General features: G+C 36.8%; 1 protein-coding gene across 2 annotated transcripts in view; it reads right to left on the bottom strand.

Annotated features, from left to right (window-relative positions):
* lingo3a (leucine rich repeat and Ig domain containing 3a) overlaps window positions 1–21,536 on the bottom strand; it is a 42,194-nt gene that overhangs the window by 8,827 nt on the left and 11,831 nt on the right. Inside the window, exon 2 of one of the 2 annotated variants that reach the window (XM_079807937.1) lies at window positions 20,850–20,940. The exons of the other annotated variant lie outside the window; for it this stretch is intronic. The gene's annotated coding sequence lies outside the window, so the exon portion shown is untranslated. The remainder of the gene's footprint in view (window positions 1–20,849; window positions 20,941–21,536) is intronic. 2 annotated transcript variants of the gene reach the window in all.

Here is a 21,536-nt window from a genome sequence, read left to right as displayed (position 1 = left end):
TTATAAAGTAAAACTGGCACTTCAAATTACCATTTAATATATAATAACAGATCCTCAAAGACTATTTTTGTCAAGTTTTTTGTTTGTTTGGTTGGTTTAAAAAGTGGCAGTTTTACTTTATAATACAGTCAAACCTGAACATTGCATTAGAAAGAGAACAAATGGAAAGCTTTTGTTACCCATTGTTTTATTTGATTCATTGATTTTATTTAACATATTTTCAAATTTCTCTGTTACAGTTTCACCAGTCTCATATTTCCCTATGTGTGTTTGTGTATGTGAGTGTGTCTATTTTGCAACCTTGATGGCTTACAGTCTCATGCTTTCATTGCTGTGCACTTTATTTCTTACATTGAGGAATAATTGCTGTTATTTTTGTGTGAGTTTTTTTGTCTGTTTTGCACTCTTGATGTTTTAGAGATTCACTCCTTCACTATTGAGTCCTTTTTTTCTGCATCCTGGCTGATTTGTAGATTGTATGCACAAAAAAACCTCTGTATTTTCATATTTTTGCCGATTTCCCATTAGTTTCCTATGGGGGTCATTTTTGACCCGAAGGTCCTGAGTGTGACAATTTTTTTACGACCACTTAGACTTTTCAAATCCTGTCCCCAATTTTTTGGGGTGTTCATATACCAAGTACAAATAAAGTCACCAAGTTTTCGGACCATTCCGATGAAGCTACGATTTTTAACATTCCTTTATAAAACGCTTCGGGTCATTTTTGACCCGAAGTACCCCAGAGGGTAAACCAACCAACCAAACAAACAAAAAACTTGACAAAAATAGTCTTTGAGAATCTTTTATTATATATTAAAATCAACAACCTGAAAAAAATTGGCAAAAATATGTGCAAAAATCACTAGAATTCACAAGCCTTTCTACAGAGAGCTGTAAATCCACTATAGTGGTAAAAATGTGCTATTGCGTGATAAAAATGCTCAATGTGTCCACCGGATGGCACCGATCTCATTTAAAAAATTGCTTTCATGAGGCCTAGGCTTGACTCTAAAATTAAATACAGCTTAAAAAATTAAAAAACATTTATTTATTTATATATATATATATATATATATATATATATATATATATATATATATATATATATATATATATATATATATATATATATATATATATATATATATATATATATATATATATATATATATATATATATGTATATATATATATATATATATATATATATATAATATATATATATATATATTTTTTTTTTTCTTTTTTTTTTTTCTATTATATTCAATGAGAAAAAATGGGTCATAATTATTGCATAAATATTCATTATAAATCATAAAATTATCTCAAAACACCAAAAAAGAAAAGAAAAAATATTATTGAACAAAAATATATTCCATTGATCAAAATTTTATCTTAATCCCGCCCTCCGGGTCATTTTTGACCCGAAAGTCCTGAGTGTGACCCATAAATGAAGAACCCCAGAGGGTTAAGTGTCACTTACCATTTTAAGTCTACTTATAAGTGGGATAACTTTTGGGGTACTTTTTGTCTTTTGTCTCTTTATGCAACCATCCTGTGGAACCATACTATTTAGAGCAAGATGAAGTGAAAAGGAAATGAAAGACATTCTACATTTCTGAAGGAGTACTTGTTTTGAGTGGGAAAAACATCTAACTAGGTGGTGCTTGATGTTCAGGATATAAAACAAGACCTGGTTTAATGATGAGAAAGAAAAAATAGCAGCATAAGCACAGACTGAAAAATCGCACGAACATCAGAGGGAAAGGTCTATCTGGGATGGAAAAAATAAAAACAATTAAACCGATGATACGGACCGGGAGCAATTAAGGCAACCTAGTACCTTTAATTAGAGAGAAAGCACATAAAAAGGAATAATGAACACACACTGGAAGGAAAAGAAAAAAACTCTAGGGCAGGTGCGAGAACTCATGGAGCGGCCGTAAGCTGAAGGGAAGTGTGTGGAGGCGTCAACTTTCCCATACATCACCACAGGATCTGCACTAGTTTAGTGCTGCTGATAGCACTCTTCAACGCACATCGATTTCAAATGCTGCCCACACATCTCTTTACATAACCGTACATATCCTCCTCATTCTGTCTCTCGCTGCTCCGCAAGCCCATCTATCATCTGCAGCTCGAGGGAAACCTTACAGTGGCCCGTGAGAAGACAGTCAGACGAGATGAAGCAGAGCGAGAATGAGGAAGGGGCAAATGACGGATGCTCAGGGTGAAAGTGGACTCCCTGGAGGGGCCATCTCAAGGGGAAGTCGTACTTCAGAGAGGCAATGGTACCCCTTGGCCAAACAAGAGTTGACAAGGGCATCAGCGTGTTTCTGGAGAACAGAAGCCAACTGAGACCAGGGATGTACTAGGATTCAGCAGGCGTTTGGGAGTTCAAGGAGATGACAAACAAGAAGCAGCGACAGTGAAATGCTGACAGTGTGAAGAGCAAACAATTACGGCGTTAAAGGTCCACTGAAGTGCCTTGCATTATTCAATGCGTTGGCGTAATTTCCACTGAAAAGGGAAGACAGGGCGGGACATATCGAACAGCTCCTCTCCCTTTTTAACAATAGCGTTTAGTTGATATCACAGCTCAGCCAGAGCTGTTGAGCTCCATAAATCTCTAACCGTTTCTCCTTCTAATCTCCACAAAATAGAGCATTCTGTGTAGAATTCAAATGGGTCCGATACTTTTTCTGGTCTGCGCCGACTCGCGCATATGATCCGCTCTGTGCTATCATGTCTCTGGACCGTAGCGGACTGTGTGTGTGTGTGTGTGCGCTGCGGTGGTTCATGTGACACTAATGTGAAACCAGACTTCATTCGCCCCAATGAAAGCATATTTACACTGTTTGAATCATTCCCTATCCCCTATATAGTGCACTATGTGCCATTCATGTAGGGGACGGGATGCTTCAGATTCTAGAGAGCATTTGATTGGACAGAAAATCTGATGAGAAGCTGAAGTGCAGTGTGATGTCATCAAAATCATTGATCCATATTGCCGGAAGTGAAAGACTGCAAGTTTTGTATGCTTATATCTTGTGAATTTCGTCATTGTTTTGGAGCACACTAGCTTATAGATAACAGTAAACCACCAGGGTGGTTCCCCAAGAACTAAATTTCCCCCTAGGGCCATTTTACTGGTTGCATTAAAATCGCCAGTAGGAACTCTGAAGTGACGTAAGCCGAGCTTGTTGTTGTGACACTTATTTTGACGGCGCGGCGGACCTTTATTTTGACGACTCTGAGAACGGCAGAGCCTGAGCACACAGTTCTCCCACTCTCTGACTTCATTAGTTTACGATCTGTTTAACAGTCCTGTCTAATGTGTTAATTGATAGAACTGTTATACAAATAAAGTAGACAGTATATGAAAAAGTATTAGAGTTTGCCGTGTGGCTGATGTCCAATGTCGCTATAGCTGAGCAGAAATACATAATTTTTCGCTTGGACCCCTCAAAGTTGCGCTGGATTTTCTCTTTAGCATAACGTTTGAGAGGTCCATGATCTATCCCATGTTTATAGAGTTTGTACATTCGTATACTAAAAGACAAAAAAACTTACATTTTGATTTCACAGGGACTTGTAGCCTAGCAAATCTAATTTGCAGCCAGGGTAGTCTAGCAACTTGGCTTGCGAGCTGGAAAAAAAAAACTCTGGTCAGGCCAATCACATCGTGTATAGAGTCGGTGGGGGGGCTTAACATAATGATGGCAGAGTTGCCACGGTTCCGTGTGCTACTCGTAAACAAAGAAGCTGGCGAACAGCGGTCTTTCGAATCGGCTTTGGCCGCGACTCTGGAAGACTTTTCTTTGAGAAAAGAACAAAGAACGGCACTGAAGTCATTCTTAAGAAAGGAAGACGTGTTCAGAGTTTTGCCGACCGGATACAGCGAAAGTTTAATCTATCTACTAGCTCCGCTTCCCCTTCTGCGTTGCTCTGGTTGGTTGTAGCGCTATCCTATTGCGTGCAGAGGTAATTTGAAAGACAACAGTTTATCCCGCCCCTCGGATTGAGCCCTGCTAATGGTGAGTTCCCAGACCCAACATCTTGATGTGGGTCTGGCTTGTCAGGCTAGGGGACTTGACCACAAAATGACTAATGTCATTCCAAACCTGAACAACTTTCATTCTTCTGTAGAACACAGAAATTCATACAATGAAAGTCAATGGGGTCCAAATGTTGTTGTGGACCCCATTGACTTGCATTGTATCGACAAAAACATTTGAAATATATTTTAAGTTCCACAGACGAAATAGCCATACAGAGTTGGAACAACAAAAGGATGAGTAAATTATAAAGATCGTATCGTAAAGCAGTCGAAAACTGAAAATGAAAGACTTCATGGGTCACCCAATGGACAGTCCCAAAGAAACGCACCTCATAGTTGAGGCTGATGTTTGGAAAGCATGTTTAAACCCAATGTATGCTCTAAAACGAACCAATATAATAGTTATAAAAAATAAAACAGACATTTTGATATGACTTGAGTGTGATTATCAAAAAGCAATGGCTGTGATTTAAATAAATACATATATGCACTGTATGTTTCAGTTTTAACATAAGAATATGAACATGAATAAAATCATATCACCTTTTACAAAAGAAGGTTAAAAGCATTCATGAAACTTCACCTGATCTGGTTCATGAACATGCATGTTAATCAGCTGAAAGCTAATGAGAGATGGCATGCTATTGTAGTAGCAGGGCAGAACAATCACACACAACTCTTGAGGGAATAGAGTATCAATTGTGTTTCAGGGAAGAAAGACAATGGTTTACCGCAGGCTGGGAACATGACTTGTTTATGCATATTTAATACAGGTGAGAACAGAAAGGCCCTCTATGCTACCATCGATTGCGATTGCTCAGTTTCCTGATGGGATGAATAATTCAGATTATCATGGTCCATTAACATGACCTACCAGAACAAAGACACTGACCACGGCTCCCTGATGGACCTCCTCCAACAAGAATAGTGGTATACCTTCTTGAACATTTGCTCTTTTATTGGCTTACAATCCTGTGAATAAATTAACTGATGCTCTTGACAGCTGCTTGGCAAGACGCTTAATGCTGGTTTTATCTTCCCTCACTGAAGTTGTGTTAGAAGACCTGATCCTTGGCTCCAGCTATGATGTAGGAGCTAGATAATTAGGTCAAGAAATAGGGTTGGTACTGACTAAACGTGGCAACCAAGACAGGACAACCATTGCTGGCATCATCTTTATGGTGTTGTTTTCACTAATCAAAACGACTTTGAATTGGTACGGAAACGATCGCCGGACTGCTGCAGACGCAACGCACCTGGAACGGACAGACGGACAGCATCCGCGCGCAGTGTGAAAGCTGTAATCCGTTAACATGGGTACGGAAAAAAATACGCACCGCATACGCACTGCAAACGGAGTATGTGTGAAACGGGCGTAAGCATGGATCTTTTATGTATATTATAGACTGAAAATATTTGTGTAAATGAGTGACGAAAGCCAAAAGGTCTTGACCTTGAGAGAATATTCAGTTCTCGATTAAGAGATGAGCCATTTGGTTTCATTACCAGATGAACAAACGCTATTTACAGCCAATTTCCATCGACATATGGAGAGCACAGTCTCTCCACAGGATGTTGATAATGACATTGAAAACAATGGCTGTTGGCCAAAAAAATCACATGAATGTGAAAAATGGAGAGAAACCAATGATGCAAGTCTTGCCATCCTCATAGTTTGGTCTGAGTCACAGCCTCCAGGCCACATCTGACTCATTTACACCATTATAACTTAAACTCTTCAATATACACCAGTATTAAAGCGCAACTTTGAGATGCTATCTAATGATTTTTTCATTAAAGGGCCATTTGCCTTTACTAAACAAACCGAAAGCATATTTATTTTGGCGCTCATATTAAAATTTTAGGCCATTCACACTGTTTGCATTAGCATGCTAGATTACAAAATTTAGGTCTGGGATTAGCTGGTGAGAATTTAGCTATTTTTTCTGCAAATTTTATCACTAATATAGATGTGATTTGTCTTTATGAGTGAGTCAGTTACTTATTTACAACTGATTTGTTCAAAAACAAATTCATTCAAGAGCGAAACAAGATTGTTTATTATTAATGAGTCACTGAATCATTCACTGAATCCCATTTGTTAAATTGGATTATTCAAGATCACAACAACAGCCCAGCAAACACAACAAACGTTCCCATATGGTTCCCATTTGGTTGTTGTTGTTTTTTTTTAGATAAGAACTATCCTTCCCAGAACATTGCTGGAGGGTTTTTTTTTTTTTTAAATAACCCAATGAGAACCTATACAGAATGTTCGCAAATGGTTATTTTTTAGCTTCTATTGTTGCAAACCCTAAAAGAACATTCTATTTCTGTAAAGGCAATTTTCCTGGCCAACCAAAAACATTTTTGGAATGTTCTGGGAATGATTAGCCAATGAATCATTCACTGAAACCCATTTTGATAAAAAAAAGAGATTATTCAAGATCACAACAACTGCCCAGTAAACACAGAACATTCCCATATGGTTCCTATTTGGTTATTTTTTGGGAACCAAATGATAACTACCCTACCCAGAACATTGCAGTGAACATTGCATTCTTTTTTGTAATAACCTAAGGAGAATCTATACAGAACCTTTTTATAACCATAAAATATCCTTTCCAGAACGTTTCAAGGAAGTTTTTTGGAATAACCCAATGAGAACCTATACAGAATGTTCACTAATGGTTATTTTTAGCATGTCGTCCAAGTTGTTTCTCTAAAAAAAACAATACTATAGCCAGTTATTCTACTTTTAAATGTCTGTTTTTGTTTTGGTCTGTGATTCCACCCACTGCCAATTTACCCAATAGTATTTTCTTCCCCATTTGGCAGAAAACAGCATTAAAAATGGGAGCATTAAAAGTGGATAAATCAACTCATCAACTTGATGTGTGTAAGTCTTCTCGCCTTCTATTGTCAATTGCGCTCATTCCTGTTGCGTGTCCTCAATCTGGCAACCCAAGTGAGCATGGGAGAAACAATTCTCTCCAATATTTTGAATGTGTTCTGCAGTACCAATTTCAACCACTAGATGTCAATATTACATACTGTGCCTTTAATTCAGGAATGAAACGTCACTACTGTGAGCTTGGAGACTCAATAATTTTTTTTGTGGTTTGTTTCGGAGCTATTTTCATTTGTGGAGTTAAAATAGTAAACGTAAATATTTGGTTGAAAATGTAAGTTAAAGATCACATGGCATGAAATTTTCATTTTATGAGGTTTTTCAACATTAATATGAGTTCCCCTAGCCTGAATATTACATTCGATTACTGCGCTGTTGTGTCTTTGTTTGCGCTGTGTACTCAATGCACGTCACTGACGCTCGTCATATGATAGGAAAATATCTAAAAATAATGCTATAATCAACACTTACTCGTAACTCGTTCATCTCGACAGCTGTAATTGTACATTACATGTTTTACAAAGTTGTTAGAATAAGGAGGAAGACGGGATTGGGCTCTTATTCAGAATTCTCAGATACAAACAAAATAAACTTGCGCTGACAACGCTCTCACAACTCAGTAGTTACAATATAACTTTGTTAGCAATCGCTCCGTCTCTAGTCCACTAGTGTTGTCCGGTTTGCGAACGAATCTTTCTTTTGCACCGGTTCTTTTTAGTGAACTGAATCGTTCTAAACGGTTCGCGTCTCCAGTCAGCGCTGATCCATAATTTACTAAAGTTACTAACTTTCTGACATGAGTGACAGTCCCTCTGACTAGAAATAAACGAATAACCTGAAGTATATGCTAGTAACTACAACAGTTCACTGAACTGAGACATGCTGAGAGAAGTGAACTCAGGTCCATCCGTCTCTCTGGTAGGCTCGTGCCTCGTAGACCTCATTAAACCACGCCCCCTCCACTACAAGATCTAATACTCATTTCAAATGCAAAGATGTCAGCCAATCACAACAGTGGGCGTTTTTACTGAAGTCTCACAGCAGACACGCCTCTTGAAGCAGGGCATTCAGCCAGAGGACAAACATCAGTATAGAAAAAATGCCTTTTATTTCTAAATTATGACATTTTATGATGTAAAAATCATACTAACAATATAAGTACACCTCAGAATACATTATAAAATAAAATAAAAAAAATCCATGCCATGGGACCTTTAACATCTTGTTTTTTGTTTTTCAATGACTACGTTTACGTGCACCAATAATTATTTTGATTATTCCTAATAATCAGAGTATGGTCTTAATCGCAGTAAGAAGAACTCTTCACTCAGTTTACATGCATTTTCTATTATTCACTAATAAGTTATACCACACTGTTTCAATCTACTCACATCAAATTCAAAATACATTTTTATGGACGTACTGGATATTAATCGGCCCAGCAATGAACATCATAATGCCAGGTTTGCCTACGCTGTCGTTACTTTCTTCTTGCTGTCTGGATGAAGATAAGGAGCAGAGACTGCGCAGCGAGTTGTGTTGACGGAGTTTAGTGATTTGGAGAAGAGAAAACTTCAGAATAATGCCACAGTTCATTCATGAAGTTGTGTGAACAACACGGCATCCGTATACGCCAGCGCACTTTGGTCAGAGCGGCAATATTGCAAATAAGGTGTTAACATGCCTTTTTAATGCGATTATGCTTACCACGATTATGAGCTTAAGCGCATTATTTTAATCAAATTGTTTACATGAGGTAAAGTTTAATCGCAATATTGCCAAAATCCAATTTTAATTGCATTATGAGGGTGCATGTAAATGCACCGAATGTTCACAAGTGATTGGGGCGTGTTCAGTGAAGTAGCTCAGAATGTATTCTGACACCTTTCTATAAGAACCAGCATTAACTTCCTGAGCAACAGTAGCTCGTCTGTTTGATCGGACCACACGAGCCAGCCTTCGCTCCCCACGTGCATCAATGAGCCACGATCCTGTCATCGGTTCCCCACTGTTCCTGCCTTGGACCACTTTTGATAGATTCATTAACTCATTAACATCTTGTTTTTTGTTTTTCAAGTCACCGGAGTGTGTTCAGTGAAGTAGCTCAGGTTACAATGATGGTAAATGTCATACTCTATTATGGCATGACTCATCAGATTGAACTCAGTACAACACGTCCCAGAGAGCATCTCCAAATGTATTCTCTCCAGCAAAGAAATTCGTGAATTCAAAATGTCAAAACACACACCTCACAATAATTTCCACCATACATAAATGACCTTCCGCTTTTTCGGTATTTCTCAAGATCGCTTCTCCTTGTAGTTACGCAGCGGCTAATGAGTTCCACTAGGTAGTCCAGGTCCTAACAGCACTGCAGTCAGCATGCATGTGGACAGGGCAATAGTAAAGTAGGTCAGCCATGTATGGCACCCCTGGCATTTGGGCACAGCCAGCAGTACCCGCAAATTAACATCCTCTCTGTAAGCCCCTCCAAATTGAGACACGGCACTGACAGGAGCGCCGCCAGTCACTGGACGTGTTAGGGATCCTCAGAGCTGAGGAAATGAATTAAGAGGATTACAGAAGCGGTATAAAGATTGTGATTACACACGAGTGCGGTGCCATAAACTGCAAGCATTTATTACTCGATGTTATGAATTTGACCGCTAGCATGATACACCATCAACTTGCGAGAGTAATAAAATGATGTAATACTAAACAGACAAACTTTTATAAATATTAAAATATTACAAAAAAGAGATACTATTACCAAACTACCCAGAGATTAATTATCGTATATGCTTATTAATTCTTAAAAGTCAAGGGGGGGGGGGGAAAATGCCAAGAAATGAAAACGTTAAAAGTAAAAACCATACTCATGCAACAAAAGACACGTCTAATTATGATGCCTTCCACCATGAACCTCTCGAGATACTTATCCTAACTGCCAATTCATTGGCGCAACTGACTCTTGGGGCCAATTACACGTAAACACAGGGTGATAAAAATTAAAACGCATTCCATTAGGGCGAATATAACACTGAAGTTGCATAAGCTTTTAATTAGAAAGACGAGAGAGCTGGAGAAGCGTGAAGCCTGGTATTGCATGAGAAATGTCTTTGGGCAGTGTCGGAAAAGGCCATGGCCTAGCTAGGTCACATTGCGGAGGTTGGACGCTGTCCTGCGGTCGTCTCTTTGGCTTGACTGGATTAGAAGACACCCTTCACTGGCTGGCATTCTATCCCTGTCAAAATGAATCACTTCAGACTGCCTGGCCACTGCCAAGCAGGTTAGCTTAGCCTTCCATGAGAGTGGATTTGGATTCATCGCATGTGAATTTGGAAACGCTGTCACACAACAAAAACACATCCATGTACAAAATCATAAAAGAGAAAGAGTTTTACTTCCCCTGATTGTTTTGAAGAATAACTTTAGTCCTTTTTAGTAACCTCTTTAGAAGGCCAGGACACATCAAGACTGATTAGCATTTATGCTACAAATAGCATTTTCGACTACCTTTGGTTTACGTTTACACTCGTTGGATCACATGAAACACATCTTAATTGTACACGATCTTAGTGCAGCACTGAGCTAATGGGCTAATAGATAAGCTAGATGCTCATTCAGTCAAAGCATGACTTTTGGTTGAGATTTGCAATCCTTTACTGCGAGTTGCAGCAGCTGCAATGACAATCGGACCCTCCGGCTGTTGGCAACCCCTGTGTATGACTTTTAATTTGCCTTTAATCAACGTTCTCTCTGCTTACAAATCAGCAAGAGCAATTAGACACTATTAGCTGGAGTTATCAAGCACCAATGAGAACCATTTCTTATTATCCTGCTGCGTGAAAGCTGATGCTCAGTCTTTACCTCAGTAATTTACCCCGTTCCTCACAATTATCAGAAGCCTTTGGCAAAACCCCACAGATTCAACTCTGACATAATGGCTCCGTTTCAAAAACTAGAAAGCTGCCTCGCTGTCTACTAGGCCTGCCACTAACAACTATTTTTATATCGATTAATCTATCGACTAATTTATCGATTAATCTATCGACTAATTTATCACAATTTTCAACTATTTTACTTAAAAACATTTAATTTAACTTGCAACGTTGGCATTCAGTAGTGTACTATAAAATAGTATAAATGCAAACAAGCGATTGACAAAATGTAAAACTAAAAGAGTAAAAATGTAAAAAGGTACAAATTTGTAAACCAACATAACAAAAAAAGAGAATATCAGCAAATACTTTTTATATAGAATAGTGTTGTCACGATACCAAAATGATGACTTCGATACGATACCAGACTAAAATACCTCAATACCGATACTGAATCAATACCATGACAAAAAACTGTAAAAGTAATTGAATAATATTTTAAGGCCGCTGAATTCGCTCCAAGGATCAGTAGCGATAACGAGTCGAAGGCCGTTTTCGCGTTCGTGTTTCAGCTGAGCAGAATGGATTTAATAATAATATTCTTTATCTGACTCCATTTAATCATAGTTGTCGAATTTAGGATAGAATGCCAATGGGTTGTTTGGTCATTTATATTTGATAGTTAGTCACACATTTAATCATTTCGTTTGAACCTTTTGATGCAATTATATCGTTCCGTTCTGGAGATAGTTAATAATTACAGAATCATTCAGAAAGGATCAAAATGTAACAATTTTATTAACAGTCAGGTAAATGTATAATGCCAATTACATAATCAATTCAAAGATAATTCATACATAACATCAAATATTCCGAAATAGCTTAAAGAGTGAAAGATTTCCTGACTTTTTGAATATTACGTAACACAGAGCGTTTTCTGTGTTGTTAATAGTATTGAGCCCCGAACTCATTGCTGCATCGCTTTAAATAACTCAGACCAGACCAAAAACTGTTTCAAATGGAAATACATGAAAACAAAGGGACTTTAAATTGAGTCAAATTCTCATTTGGCTTGATTGAAAGGAAACCAAATGGCTCCAACAGCCACACCCACCATCATAAGTAAAATACCTCTAAGCTCTAAAAACTCTTATTAACTTCTTGTATATTTCTGTGATTATGAGACATTTCAAACAATGCCAAACACATATGACACTGTATAGTGAAAATTGACATTAAATCCAATAGATTTAACTGGACACTAAACAATGGAAGCAGAACAGTCAAATATATACGCGCAGCTCAGGAAAAAGAGCCAGTTTCAGATTATTGGGTTTGAATGGTAAAAAAATCTGTAAAATGGAGTCAGATAAAGAATATTATAATTAAATCCATTCTGCTCAGCTGAACGTTGGAAGCAGAGCTCACACACGTCCTCACTCCTGCTGTCACACATAGACGCAAATTAAGAAAAACTGCTCTTATTAGAGTGCTGTCCTTTTTAAAGTACCGGTACTAATACAATTTCATATCGTACCCAACTTACCCAGTCGACTAAAAATGTTGACGTCGACTAATTAACAGCGACGCAGTCGATTGTATCGACCAATCGCGATAGGCCCACTGTCTACATAGGCAGCATCCTAACCATTATGGAATTTCATATGTGACTGATTCAGATTCAGCGACTCACAAAATAGCATTTCTCACAGAAGAACGTTGACTCATTAGTTAGCATGTTGCTAAGCTAACAGCATGCTCCTCTAATAAGCGAACTCTTTAAAGAATGAAGTACAACTTATAAATCAACATTTCCTCATCCACTATCTAACTTATTTTACTGAGCTTGAGCACAATGCATTAGCATTAGCTTAAAACAAGGTATCTTAAGAAGCATCATAATTAAGTTGCCTACCTTCATGTCGAGAGTATGCCTCTGATCCCTTAAAATACTGCCTCTGTAGGCAGCTCACTACGCTTTAGAACATAGTGTGTTTGGGAGATGGAAACCAAAAAAGGCTGGAAATCTATAAACTGGCATTGAGAATAAAACGGCATCTTTAAAATTGCTGGTTAACTGTCACCGTCCCACTAGCGGGATGCTTGGCGCTCTTTTTGCCTTTTTTTATCCCTATCACATATTTTAGTAATCATAAATTGGGTATTATTCGAAAGCGTAATAACTCAAAATTCATCGTGTTAAAAACGTTTTGAAATCGGACATTGTGTTACAATGGAAACCGTACATTAAAACCTTTTAGGCTCCTCCCACTAACTTTTTTTTTTTTTTTAAATCTTGACAAAATGCATATGGTCGGAAAGGATCCATATTTGGCAACTGTTTTGTGATAAAAGGGATGTGACAAATGTATTAATTTGTCACATGAGAACGCATAAAAAAAATCTTTGGAATATAGGTGTCACCCGGTGGCTATTTGTGGTACAGCGCCTAAACAAAATCTCATAGGAACTTCAATTTTTGTGATATCAAATTCAAATTTGAAACACGACTTGGTTAGCTTTGATTTTATTGCGTGAAAATTATTTTGTTAAATATATATTTAATATATTTTTTTATACAATACAGTTGTTTTACAACAAACTTAAACATTTTACACTTTCATTTTTTGAAGTGCTTTCACTTCTGCTGAGTTTCTTCTTTAAAAAGAGACCAACCGTAGGTCTATATTCCAAAGCATTCATGAATTAGAACCATTTATGTTTGGATAGTGCATTTTCACATTTTCACTCAAAAAGGTGGGTGACAGTAAAGGGGTTAAGAGTTTCGTTTTATCATGCATGTCAAAGAATAAACTGCTTTTAAAGTGTCTCAAAATCAATGGTTGCTCTAATCTCTGCCTGACACTAGTGGAGTTCAACTGCCTTGAGAAGTTCGAACTCAATGACTGAATGGCAAAGATGAAGCCTGGAAAATGCACATTGATCAAATCAAACGCTCATACTCTTGGCTCACTTGAGTGAATTAAAAAGAGAGGTTGTAAATTCTTGACTCGTTTTTATGCTTTTCTTATTGAGTGCATACATTCAATCTGTAAGATTTTTAATGTTTTTAGATGTCTCTTATGCTCACCAAGGCTGTATTTATTTTATTAAAAATACAAAAAAACAGTAATGAGTAATGTGAAATAGTGTTTTAATAATAACTGTTTTCTATTTGAATACATTTTAAAATGTCATTTATTTCTGTGATGCAAAAGAACAGCATTTATTTTAAATATAATCTTTTGTAACATTATAAATGTTTTTACTGTCGCTTTTGATCAATTTAATGCATCCTTGCTGAATAAATGTATTAATTTCTTTCAGCCCCCCCCCCAAAAAATTTTGTCTTACTGACCCAAATCTTTTGAACAGTACTACAATGTTGCAAAAGCTTTCTATTTCAGATAAATGTTTTTTTTCCATTCATCAAAGAATCCTAAAAAAATGTTTTACACAACTGTTTTCGAAATTGATAATAATCATAAATGTTTCTTGAGCATCAAATCAGCATATTAGAATGATTTCTGATTGGTGATTGGAGAGAGCATTTTCTTGTAGTGCCCCCCTGAGCACGTGGTGGGAGCGGCGGCACTGTATATAAGTATAAATATATATAACGCTGAAATTACACATTTGACAGAGGATTTACATGCATACTAGAACATGACCCCATACATTTGTCACTGCATTCAGTCAACCAGTATAAATTTGAGAACACAGTGACAACCATTTGACACCAGCAGCTGTTGCAGGATAATGAGCCTAAGGTTAAGTTTGGAGTGACTCGAGTCAAACTGGGTTCCTTGAAAATACAGGTCTATATAGGCTCCATATACCTCAGGTTAAGTTACAGACAAAACATGGGACACCCATTAGGACACGCATGTGGAAAAAGCCCTCATGGGAAAAGGATGTAGTCAGGCTTTTGATTTGGTGCCAATTGATGGAAGTCAGTTTTTCGCCTCTAAGTAAAAAAAAGATATAATTGATATGGGAGATTTTGTGAGATCTAAAGTTATTACAGGATTATTACAATTACAGGAGTCGCATGATGATATAAAAGTCCCAATTATGAGAAATAAGCTGTAATTTAAATATATTGTCACAATTATCAGAAATAGTTACATTGTGAGATATAGCGACAATCACGAGAAAAAGTTATAATGGTGAAATATAAATTTGCAATCTCGAGAAAAAAGTTGCAATTGTGAGAGCATTGCATTAAGATATAAAAGTCCCAATTACACAAAAATAATTGAGAAATTGCAATTGCGAAATATAAAGTTGAAATTACAAGAAATAAAGTGGCTATTTTGAGAAAGTCACAATTGTGAGAGCATCGCATTAAGATGTAAAAGTCCCAAAAACAACTTACGAAGAAAGTGTATCGCCTCTCGCAGTTCAAAATGCTTACGCTACGTCATCGTCCCGCCAGTTACGCCTTGTCCGACATAATCATCGCGCCAGTTTTCGTGCTTTTTCCATAAGTTGAATACGGAAGCTAGATATTTGACTTTATAACGTGTTAAATATAGATATTTTTCTTACAAAAAACTATCGATTCACCTCAGAAGGCCTTTATTAACCCCCCGGAGCTGTGTGGAGTACTTTTACAATGGATGGATGCACTATTTTGGGCTGCCATTCACTGCCATTATAAAGTTTGAAAGAGCCTGGACATTTTTTTTTTTTTATAACTGATTGTATTCGTCTGAAAGAAGATTGTTATATACACCTAGGATGACTTGAGGGGGAGTTAATCATGGGGTAATTTTCATTTTTGGGTGAACTATCCCTTTAAAACATAAAAATCCCAATTACAAGAAAACTTTGAAAAGCAATTTCAAGAAATAAAGCTGTAATCATGAGATATAAAGTCACGATTGTCATAAATATGGTGGCAATTACAAAAAAAAGTCACTGCAAGAAATAAAAGTTGTAATTCTGAGAGTCACATTGTGAGATATAATGGTAGTTGTGAGAAAATAGGTACAGTTCTGAAATATAAAGTCGCAATTACAAGAAAAAGTGGCTATTATGAGGGGGGAAAAAGTCACAATTGTGAAAAATAATTTCCTTAGAATTTTTTGAAACAGGCTTCATTACAGAAAAGTGTGTGTTTAATAGGCATCAAACAATAAGTGCTTGATTTTATCAAACAAGAGAGGAGGTCATTCAAACCTTGAATGGGTTTCCTCAAGCTTCCGGGATAATAAGCTTCTCGTATCTCATTGTAAGTCTGATTACCAACGATGACAAAATTGCAAAAACACCCAGCAGCATCCAAAAGTAATGCTGTTTACCACCCACTCTGTGTCAAACTAGAATTATGAATATAACCCCAAATGAAAGGAAAACCATGGAGTATACGCTTATTTTTGTCACAACGGCAGCATACCGCATAATGTCCGACATTGACAGAAATATGACAGGCATGTGCCGGTGTAAAATAGAAGGATTAACCGTTATTACACGGCCGATGTTCTGGGACAGTGGCCCCCGTATTTTTGTTCTGGATGCGAGCCTGGCCTACTTCAGCGTCGTCTTTAATCCTGTGCTTTTGCTGTTTCCAATAACCAGCTCTAATCTCTGCACTGGCTAGACAACAGTGTCCTAGCGGTGACAGCTGGCAGACTTACACTGTCTCTAGGAAAGAGACCACACGACAGCAGGCTAACTAGTAGCAGAGGATGTCCTGTGTAAAACCTGCTGCCTCCCTAATGTTTTCACGCTTTGTGGGATTTATCGCAGTTCTGCTATTGTAAACCCCTTCTGGCCCAGAAAACACATCAGGTGGTGTTCACTGCAGTTCTCTAACACACACAAAAAAACTAAACTAGATTATATTGGGGCAAGAAATGGCTTGGATTTTGTCTGTTTAATCCACAGATTGCTATTTATTGTATGAAAAGTCTATGCAAATTTCAACTTCAAGTAAATAAATCCCAAATCTTAGGATTGTAAAGGAGCACTCTAGTAAATAATGCTGAAAAATAACCAAGGAGATGAAGATTTCCTATTAGAATATGGTATTAATACTTTTTTTGTTCAAATCAGACTCTCTCAATTGTGCGAATAGTTGCGAATACACAACTTTAGGAATAGTCACAATTGGAAGAACATCACACTGAGATAAATACAAATTCAAATTATGAGAAAAAAAAGTTGCAATTATAAGCAATAAAGCTGTAAATATGATATAAAGTCACGTTGCGAGATAGTGGCAATCAAAAGAAAAAAATGGAGAAATACATTCACAGTTGGAAGAAGTCGCAATTTTGAGATGTCACACTGTGAAATACGAAAAAAAGAGATATTGCAATTAGAAGGAAAAAGTTGCAATTGGGACAATATCAAGTTGCACAAAGTAATTTTCATGACGAAAAAAAAAATACCATGACATGTAGATTCCATATTAAAATAGTGTATTACACATTTTTGTTCAAATATGCCTGAAAAGAGCTCTTGTAGTTCAGTTGCATTCATTCTCTTCCCAGCATGCACAAGGGCATGCAAAGTTTTCATTAAAATAGTCCATGTGACAACAGTGGTTCAACCTAAATGGTGGGTTCACACCAGACGCGAATGACGCGATCCACGCGAGTGATTTACATGTTAAGTCAATGCAAAGACGCAAATAGACATTCTGCGGTGCGATTCGCGCGAATGACGCGGAGCGAATTTAGCGTTTGACGCGTGATTGGCGCGAATCTCCCGAGTTGAAAAATCGGAACTTTGCTCTAGTAGTGACAACAATGAGGAGAAAATCTGGTTTATACTAATCATATATTAATATCTGGTTCAGACAAGTGTGCATGATTATCACTGTGATAACATTAAATGACATGAAACACAACCCAGTCTCTTTTTGTTAAATGCAAGTTTATGTATGATCAATAATACAAAAGTATAAGTAACTTAAAAGGTATAATAAGCTATAATAAAGCAAACAATTCAGTCAAACATTCAAAATCAGTGCTAGTAGGCTACAACGATAAGGTAAAGTTAAATAGCCTAAAAATAAAAAAGTAATGAAACTTCTCTTTGCCCTCAGCCTAAACGATTTGCCAGGGAACAAATTATAGATCCATGAGACCAAAGATCGCCCGTTACATATACACAAGACGAATTATAGCTCGAGACACCACAGAGACATCAGAGCCAGCGGCAAATGTCTGAAAGACTAGCCGAGGAAAGGCTGCTCTCGCCGGGGTTAATGAGCGCGGAGCGAAAACGAAAACTCAGAAAACGGCAGATAAAATGTTCAAATAGGCACTTTTTATAAATAAACCACAGATTTGAGGTTTAAACAACTACATTTTCGCCTGAAAAAGTCTTAAAACTACGTTTTGTCACACATTAACAGTAGAATTTTAACAAAAAAGACGTGTAAACACAGCCCATGTTAGCCATTTCTCAACGAGACGAACCGCCTGGCAGAAGCCCCTCCCATGACGCGCGAATGAAGAGAGTAAACTTAAAATGTTCAAGCGTCCAACTTTGCGCGAATAGCGTGATTTATTCGCGTCATTCACGTCCGGTGTGAATGCACAGTAAGGCGACAAGAATAATTTTTTGTGAGCAATTAACCTCCCAAAATAACAACAAAATTCAACAATTTCTTCTCTTCCATGTCAGTCTCCATGTTCACGTAGTAAACACAGCTTCCAGGTTCTACGTCAGAACGCCAGCTCACTATTGGCCAACGCAGTTCACATGAGCACAACGACACATGCTTGTGATGCTGGAGCTGGGCAATCAGTGGCCAATACTGAGCCGCCGTTCTGACATAGAACCCCGAAGCACTGCAGTGTGTTTACTACGTGAACAGCATGTAAGAAAAATATCCATATTTAACACGTTATAAAGTAAAATATCTTGCTTCGCCAGACCTCCTTCCGTATTCAATTTACGAAGAAAGCGTGCAACGCAAGACTAGGACGTAATGTTTTGAACTGCGAGAGGCGTTACACTTTCTTCGTAAGTTGAATACGAAGGCTGTCTGGCGGTTGCTAGATATTTGACTTTATAAAAGTTGTAAATATGGATATTTTTCTTACAAAAATGCATCGCTTCACTTCAGAAGCCCTTTATTAACGCCCCATAACCATGTGGAGCACTTTTATAATGGATGGATGCACTTTGTTGGGCTTCAAATTTTCCAATTCACTCCCATTATAAAGCTTGGAAGAGCCAGGACATTTTTTCTAATATAACTCTGATTGTTTTCGTCTGAAAGAAGAATGTCATATACACCTAGGTTGGCTTGAGGGTGAGGAAATCATGGGCTAATTTTAATTTTTGGGTGAAATATCGCTTTAATACCTACAAATCTGCTATAATGAGTTAGTGCATGGGAGTGAACGCTTTCTTTTAGTTCAACAAAACCTTATTTTACCACAAGAACAGTGATGAATATTGTTGGGAAACTATGCTGGGGGCAATTATACGGCATGACAGAACCAGGCTTGGGGAAAGATGGGAAGATAGAGGGGATTGGGGGAACGATTGACTCAATGGGAACTTGCCGGGTGCTCCCTTTTTACTCCCCCCAAGAGCTCAAGCTTCCCCTTTGGGCTGTCACCATATAAATCCAGTGGGTGGGAGCCGCGTCAGTGCCCCGGTGTTCATGGGGAATTAACGCTGAGCCACTGCAAATGACTGTCAATCCTAAGGCCTCTTTGAGAACAGGCTTAAAAGGGAAGAGAGGAAGGAGGATGAAATGAGATATGAATAACGAAGAAAGTACTGAGAAAATCCACTTTTTACTTTTTTCAAGCAAGCGCTGCAAATTCAAAAGGACTGCAGTTCTTTTTTTCATTATTTAAGCATGACACCCTTTATGAGGACAAAAAAGTGGACAATTTGTCAAATGCTGAATAATTCTAGTTGATTCATTGATTCATTGTTCGGACTTAAATATTCAAATGCTTGAGAGTCAATGATTGGATCATTATTACAGTGATTATCATGTTTCTAGCTATGTTATATGTTTGTCAACAGTTCTTCTAACCCTTATTGATGGAGTGTGTAGCTTTTCATTTCTTAAACAACCACGTAGGAAGACACATCATGGCCATATTCCAGGATGACAATGTCAAGATTCATCAGGCTCAAACTGTGAAAGAACGGTTGGGAGGGAGCATGAAGAATCATTTTCACATGATTTGGCACCTGAGTCCAAACCTTAAATTCATTGAAAGTCTTTGGGGTGTTCTGGAGAAGACTTTACAGAGTGCTGGACTCTTGCATTGTCAATACAAGATCTTGGCCAAAAATGTATGCACCTCTTGATGGAAATAACATCACAACATTTATTTCCATCAAAAGGTGAATCAACTTTTTGATTAAAGAATTATGAATCTGCTTGAATACAAAGCAATTTTTTTTTTTTTTTAAACATTTTTTTAAACATTGTTTTTTAATATGGTACTAATCCTTAACTAGCCAGGCCTATAATAAAATACAATTAAATATATGTAATATAGGATAAACATTTTTTTATAAAAGATATGATTTATCTATATTTATATATTATAATTGCATCATAACATGTTACCATGGTAAGCAGGGTTTGGGGTGAAAATAAAAATAATTGTGCTATAAGTGTATAGACTTTAATCAATATTATTATATTTTTTTGTATTACAGTAATGAGATATTACTATAATGATAATTTGGGGTGAAAATGTGTCAAAAAAAATCACAATGCAAATTATATTAATATTCCAGAAAAAGTTAGACATAATAAATAGAATTACCTGCCTTCTGTTTGATTTTTGTAGATTAAGATGATGGATTTCCCTGATCAAACAGATCTAATTTAAATTCCTCCTTTTCATTCTTCTCTTTCAGTAAAAGCAGAGAGCAAACTGCACATCTGGTCTTACTTGAGAAATGATGTGCATGTGACAAAAAAGATGGATTACCCAATTACAATATTGCTTCCTTTCATGTGTGACAGTTTTGAGATTTGGCAGTGTTGCAATTTTACCTTACATCTGATCGAAGACAGACAGTGAAGAACCTGATTGTGTCCTTGACAAATGTCCTTTCAGACAAACTCCACAATGACAGTCTGAAACCTGTCACATCAAAAACACTAGTCAAAGATCGACCACAGCAATATAGCCAAGCTAGTGTGAGAGGAAAAAATCTAAACATTCAGAGAAAGAAACATTCTCAAACATTGAGAATAAATGACAATGAATAAAGGTTCAATTGAGAATGAATTAATTAGCAATATTTTTGTAAATAAAGGTAAAATTGAGAAAAGTAGAAATATTATTGAATATTATTATATAATATTATTGATATTATTAAAAGTAGTAATGTTTTGTGAACAAAAGTCAGAATTATGAAAATAAAGTCGTAATATTTGAGAATAAAGAGAAAAATATGAGAATAAAGGCATACTATTTTGAGAACAATAGATATATATTGTGATCAACTCAAAATTATGAAAATATACTAATATTTTGAGATTAAATTGATATGTATGAGAATGAAGTATTAATATTTTGTGAATAAGTCAAAATTTTGAAAATAAAGTAGTCATATTTTAAGAATAAAGTGAAAAATATGACAATAAAGGTGTAATATTTTGAGAAAAGCAGCAATATTGTGTAACCAAGTAAAACATAAAAATAAAATAATATTTTGGGAGTAAAGTGAAAATTAT

The sequence above is a fragment of the Gobio gobio genome, assembly GCF_949357685.1.
Source record: "Gobio gobio genome assembly, chromosome: 24".
NCBI classification, from domain to species: Eukaryota; Metazoa; Chordata; class Actinopteri; order Cypriniformes; family Gobionidae; genus Gobio; species Gobio gobio.
The sequence above is the reverse complement of the archived record's forward strand: the minus strand, read 5'-3'. Positions and strand labels throughout refer to the sequence as shown.